This window comes from Gopherus evgoodei, chromosome 5, assembly GCF_007399415.2.
Source record: "Gopherus evgoodei ecotype Sinaloan lineage chromosome 5, rGopEvg1_v1.p, whole genome shotgun sequence".
NCBI lineage: Eukaryota > Metazoa > Chordata > Testudines > Testudinidae > Gopherus > Gopherus evgoodei.
The window spans coordinates 145407936-145414679 of record NC_044326.1 but is presented as its reverse complement, the minus strand read 5'-3'; the positions used below and the strand labels follow the sequence as shown (position 1 = coordinate 145414679).

General features: G+C 49.6%; 1 non-coding gene across 1 annotated transcript; it reads right to left on the bottom strand.

Moving 5' to 3' along the window:
• Positions 1-4503: 4503 nt before the first annotated feature.
• TRNAG-UCC lies at positions 4504-4575 on the bottom strand. Its single transcript has one exon. It is a non-coding gene; the product is annotated as a tRNA-Gly (tRNA).
• Positions 4576-6744: the final 2169 nt, after the last annotated feature.

Genomic DNA, 6744 nt, shown 5'->3' with positions numbered 1-6744 from the left:
TCCAGCAGCTGTCTGAACTTAGAGACAGTGTGCCGACACACTCACTCTTCCGCAATGCACACACTGTCTCTCCTCACCCCCCACCCACACTCTCTACCCCACCACTTGCACATTGCAGTTGAAAAGCAGCTGGCAATCTAGTAGGATGCTCATAGAACAATGGGATAGAGAAACCTGCATCATGTGATGCTGTACCAGCCCGTGAGGCATTGCAAACCCTTCCCAAAGCACCCTGCAGCCAGTTGCACAGTGGGATAGCTACCCACAGTGCACTGCTCTCTGTGGTGATCCAAGAGATTCTAGCATGGATGTGCACTGGTGACACAGGGTGGACATGCAACAGCTGTTCAATTAAAACACTTTAACTAAAGCCACATCACCCATTAGTGTAGGTCTAGCTTGAGAGTGAGACAAGGCCCAGCTCTGTTGAAACTAAAGAACCACAACTTCCTCTGTAGTTTGACTGCAGATCAAGTGGTCCTTGGTTCAAATCCAAGTGCCCCGTCACAAACCTGTTCCTTCAATAAAAATAATTCCATTTCCAGTATGTTCAGGAGCTCCACTAAATAAGGACCCCTGAAATGAATGGACACACTCAATGTTTTCCTGTGCAAATGCATAAAAATCTAGCAAACATGTCCCCCAACTGAAATCACTTCCAATCCTCTAAGTCTCTAGGTTTGTTTTCATCAATTAAACAAAGGCACATGAAGACACATTTGCAGGTCCTTGGCCTCCATGGGCTACAGTGTGCAGAAGAACAAGAACCACATCCACTTGGGAGGAATGGACTAGTCTGTATTACATTTGGTAAGTAAGTTGCCATTGGGACCGAAAACTCTACTGGAGATGGACAGGAGCCCGTTACAAAAATAAAATAACCAAGATTTACCAAACTCCCTGTTACACATTCAATCCTCTGTTTGTGCACACGGCATCAATTGGGGCTCTAATAAATGGCAGCCTTCCTTTAACACAGATCGTTGTTCCTTGTGACTTTCAGATGCATTCGAATGGCAGCTGTTTAGAGGTCATGTGCTGCTAGTTCATGAGCAGCAGCAGAGTCTCTGTACGTTTACCAACCGTAGAGCTGAGTGTGTCTGCATCCAAGTACCTGCAGAGTCAGTGTAGTACCAGACAGTTAATTGCACAGTCTCACTTTCCGGTCTCATTGATCATTTGGGTAGAAACAGCAATGGTTTGGTGGGTTTTGGTTTTTTTCCCCTTCATTTTCTCCTAAGGAATGTGTGATCTTGAGCATGTTATTTTAAGTTCCCTGCGGGTCAGGAAAATTCCATCTCCTTGAAATAGGTGGGGAAGTGACCTGTTTGTGTAACCTAGAATAACAGAGCTTTTATAAAGCAGTTTTGCCTTTAATATACTGGGATAAAGATAGTAAATAGTAAATTCTACAGCCAGACACCAGGCCAGGATCAATTGATGGGGCCAGGATCAATTAATTCCAGAAGAAACAAACTCTTGGGAAGTAGATGTAATTTGTCCCCAAACCTTTCTTTATTCTCATATGCTCTCAGGGATTCTCTTCTAGAGGGCAGAGTTAAGGTTATCTGGGCATGTACCCTCACTCTGTATTCCCTGTTTTTCCAGAATTTGAGTTTTACTGAACTCGATGTTCTGGAAGGTAAGAGATATTCACAGTCAAAGTTAACTCTCTGTTAACAAAGGTTTTGTTAGTGGCAAATAATGAGATTAATCCCTCACTGCGGTAATTCCACTGACTTCAGTGTACTCGTCCTCATTTCTAGTTCCAAAAAAATAGCAAATTAAAACAACCTTGAGAGCTAAAATGCTGTGAGAAAATGGAAATTTTAGTAGCTCAAATAATTCAGTTTCTTCTGTGTCTTGTGCGTGTGTAAATGGCACAACCTGTTAATTTCTAAGCACATCTTTCTTAACTTCTTCAAATATTCTGTAGTACATTAACTAGATCAAGTGGGTTGTTCAATGCAGTGAGGTTTTCATGCATTGCCCAAAACATATTTTTCATGTTATGTAAATGAACACAACTCATTGAATACAAAATTGTGTATTTCATGCCGTGAACTGAGTCGGTAGGTCAAATTAATAGGCTTGTTTTTTCTCTGTCTCTCTCCATGAAAAAAGGAAGAAACTGTGAAAATACCCATGGAGAGAGAGTGTTTCTGAGAGCCGGGGTAGATATGGAGATATTTATGAAAGGGAGAGAGGCCAAAGTAGGGCCTTAGCTGGAACAAATGGGGAGGTTTTTTGTGCAGTTTCATTTCAGCCAGCCTCACATCCTGTAGTCCCTACTTCACCACCCCACCAACAAAGCCACCTGTGACTCCTGAGACAGCCCCACTGCAAAAACTGCAGAACCCTCAGCACTCCCTCTCCTAGCTGGATCCCCTGGCAGCCAGAGCTCTCCGCAGAACTGCTGTGGTTGCTCTCCTGAGTGTCTGATCAAGGATGGCTACCGGCTTCTCCTGAGAATGCAGCTGAGAAATGACTCACCCTTCTCTAGATTCTCGCCTCTGGGCTCTGAGAAGCAGGATGGGCCCTGTATGATAAAGTCCATGCAACATTCCCCTCTCATCCCAGCCCTGGTTTGTCACTAGTAGCCTGCTGTGTCTGGGTAGCAGCAAAGGATGTTTCCCAACATTCAGGAGACCCCAGCCTGGGACTAACGTCAGCCCAGCCCAGACCCCACATCCTAAAGTGAATAAGAAAAAATTATTTACTTGTTCTCATAATATAAGAACTAGGGGTCACCAAATGAAAGTAATGGGCAGCAGGTTTAAAACAAATAAAAGGAGGTTCCTCACACAGTGCACAGTCAACATGTCAAATTCCTTGGCTGAGAAGGTTGTGAAGGCTGGGACTATAATAGGATTAAAAAAAAAAACTGGATACATTCATGGAGGTTAAGTCCATTGATGGCTATTATCCAGGATGGGTAAGGAATGGTGTCCCTAGCCTCTGTTTGTCAGAGGGTGGAGATGGATGGTAGGAGAGAGATCACTTGATCATTACCTGTTAGGTTCAGTCCCTCTGGGGCACCTGGCATTGGCCACTGTTGGCAGACAGGATACTGGGCTGGATGGACCTTTGGTCTGACCCAGTATGGCCGTTCTCATGTTCTTATGAAGGGAGGGAGAAAGCCCTGCAACACAGTTTCTGTAGTGTAGTGGTTATCACATTTGCCTAACATGCAAAAGGTGATTGGTTCAAAAACAGGAGGTTTTACTTTTTCTGCCTGTCCAGCAAAGCGCTCCTACTGCTGCCACTGTCCTGTCCTGCAGTAACCCCAACCCCTGCATGGCAGACGGCGGTGAAATGAGCTGAGCAAAAAGCCTTGGCATCAGCAGGGGAAAGCTAGAGGGTCTAGGCCAGTCACCTTTTGAAGCCTTGTGATTTGGCCTCCTCTGCTCTTGGAGGCTGGCCTACGGAGGTCGACTCTTCCTGCTGGCCTCCTTTGTGTGACTTGCCAAAGGAGGGAGTGAGGCATGTCACACAAAGGGAAAGAGGAAAGTCCAGCTGAGGAAGGCAGGGCAGAAGCTAAGCACCTCAGTGCTGCTAAGTGGGGTTAGTAGAGCGCCACCATTCGTTCTGCAAAGCCTGGGGAGGTGCAGTTGGCTGCTGGGAGGTAGAATCCTGTGCCTGCCTCTTGGCTTCCCAGGGATGGCTACTTGCATCCCAGGAGAAGAAGGATGGTTCTGGGTGAAAGGAAGGCAAGCAAAGCTATGGGAGGAAATTTGGGTGCAGGGTGCTGGCTCTGCACTGTGGGAGGGGATTGGGGTGTAGGAGGGGTGATGCTTACCTCAGGCAGTGCAGCTCCCAAAGTGATCAGTACAGACAACCCTGCGTCAGCAGCTCCTAGGTGGGCCGTGCCAGGGTGTGTCCATGCACTGCTGCATGCAGGCGCTGCCCCCAGAGCTCCCATTGGTTGCAGTTCCTGGCCAATGGGAGCTGCAGAGTTGGTACTCGGGGCAGGGGCAATGATTGGAGACCCTCCCCCCGCCCCAGGGGATGCCGGGACATGCCAACCACTTCTGGGAGTGGCACGGAGGGATGGAGGTAGAGTGGGCAGGGAGCCACCTTAGTGCTGTTGGCACATCTCTGCACACCCATGGGGGAGGGGAGCAGAGGTCGCCCATGTGCGGCCTGGGGTAGGAGCAGTGCACAGAGCTGCCTCCCCTACTGGGTCTATTACAGGAGTGGATGGGTGGGGTCTTTTGGCCTGTGAGGTGCAGCAGGACGGACTAGATGATGACATTGGTCCCTTCTGACCTTAAAGGCTCCGAGTCTAAAAGTGAGAGGGAAGTAAAGGAAGTTTTTTTAAAAAAAAACCCCAAACATTGTAATACCAAGATGACTCCAACAGCTCATTGTACAGTCCCGCCCCTTTCTTCCTCCATTGTGCATTGAATGACCTGTAGGACATTGATTGTCTCATTCCATTGATAAACTGATACAATGCAACTGAAATTAAACCAACTCCCAAGGGAGAAAACTTCACATCACTGCATTGGCTGGGAATCGAGCCCAGGTCATCTGCTTGGAAAGCAGCTATGCTCACCACTATACCACCAATGCATCTGGCAAAAGGGTCATTTATGCTTGCAAAATGAGGATAGAGCAGCACTGAGGAGCTTTTCAGCCTGTTAAAATGTAATGGATTCTCATCACTAAAAAAAACCACCTCCATCTTCACTTGAGTTTGAACCATCAGCCTTTCAATTAGCCACCAAAGTTGTTAATCACAGGGTATGTCTATACTACGAGATTATTCCGATTTTACAGAAACTGTTTTTTGGAAACAGATTGTATAAAGTCGAGGGCACGCGGACACACTAAGTATATTAATTCGGCGGTGTGCGTCCATGTACAGAGGCTAGCGTCGATTTCCGGAGCATTGCACTGTAGGTAGCTATCCCATAGCTATCCCATAGTTTTCGCAGTCTCTCCCACCCACTGGAATTCTGGGTTGATGTCCCAATGCCTGATGGGGCAAAAACAGTGTTGTGGGTGATTCTGGGTAAATGTCGTCACTCACTCCTCCCTCCGTGAAAGCAACGGCAGACAATCATTTTGCGCCCTTTTCCCTGGATTGCCTGGGCAGACGCCATAGCACGACAACCATGGAACCCGTTCAGCCTTTTTTCACTGTCACCATATGGTGCTGACAGACACGGTGCTGCAGCGCTACACAGCAGCATCCTCTTGCCTTTTGCAAGTTAGCAAAGATGGTTATCAGCCATACTGTCCCATCTGCTGCTTTGCAAGCTCTTTTTTGATTCTGGGACTGCATGGTCACCTGTGCTGATCGGTGCTCCACGCTGAGCAAACAGGAAATAAAATTCAAAATTTCACTGGGCTTTTCCTGTCTACCTGGCCAATGCATCCGAGTTCAGATTGCTGTCCAAAGCGGTCATAAGGGTGCACTGTGGGATGGTGCCTGGAGGCCAATACCATTGAATTATGGCCACACTAACCCTAATCCGAAATAGCAATACCAATTTCAGCGCTACTCCTCTCATCGGGGAGGAGTACAGATACCAGTATTTAGAACTCTTTATATCGATATAAGGGCTTCATTGTGTGGACGGGTGCAGGGTTAATGCTATTTAATGCTGCTAAATTTGATATAAACTCATAGTGTTGACCGGGCCAGAGAGAGCAGCAGGTTTCCCCTATTGTTTCCCGCTCCTGTGCCACCAGCCACTGCCCCTCTGATGCATCCCCTTCACCCCTAACCCCTGCACTCCCTCCTGCACCCACCTGGGGACAGTGACCTGTGTGCATGGAGCAGCTCGCATTGCTGCCCGCTCCTCCCTGGAAGGCTGCTCCTCCGGGCACCCCTAGGAGCTGCGGAGGTGGGGTGTGGGGGCAAGAAGCGACATCATCTGAGTTCCCTGCATCCAGGTCACTTTCCTTAGCCAGGCTGCATAAGGGGAGGGCAGAGAGCAGCAGCTTCTGATGCTCCCCTCACAGCACAGCCCAGGTGGGGAAAGTGACCAGGACGCATGGAGCACATAGTGTTGCTCGTCTCTCCCCCCAACCCTCTATGGGGCCACGGAGGAGCACTGGGGCAGGGGAGAGCAGTGAGCACCTTTGCACTGCCACACGGTGCCCTTTGACCCCCTGAAGTCCTGGGTGGCTGCTGGGCCCCCCCCCCCATAAGGCCAGCCAAGCTCCCCAGCAAGAACAGCAGAGAACACAGGGAGACTGGCCACACACTGAGCAGTGGTAGCCTGGGCAACACGTAATGGAGGCTCGGGGGGGCTCAGCCTCCCCAAACCTTGCATCAACAAGCAGACAGTGGAGCCCATGACTAGGGGCCCTGGAGAAATTAGGTCCCCCTGGAAAAGTCTCCCCCATGTCAGCCCCAGGGCTGGAGGAGCTCCCACTCCATGCTACGGCCCGGGGGCTGCAGCAGGGGCACAGAGCTTCTCTGGTCTTGGGGCCACAGCGGGGCAGGGGTAAAGGAGTGACAGGGTGGGGCTAGTGGGGGAAGGGGTGGAACAGAGGTGACATAGTGGATGGGGCCGTGGGTGGAAGGTGTGGCAGGGGGCAGAGCCACAGACAGAAGTGAGGGGGCCTAGTTCCAGTGCTGGGGCCCCTGCACTTGTTCTCCCTTTCCCTGGGCTTTGGCATCACTAGCCCCTGCTTAACGTGTAGGGGTCAGTGGTCCCCAAAATGTGGGGCATGACTCCTAGGGGAACAAAGAGGAAGATTCATAGGGGCACCTCAGGGGCTGAGCCA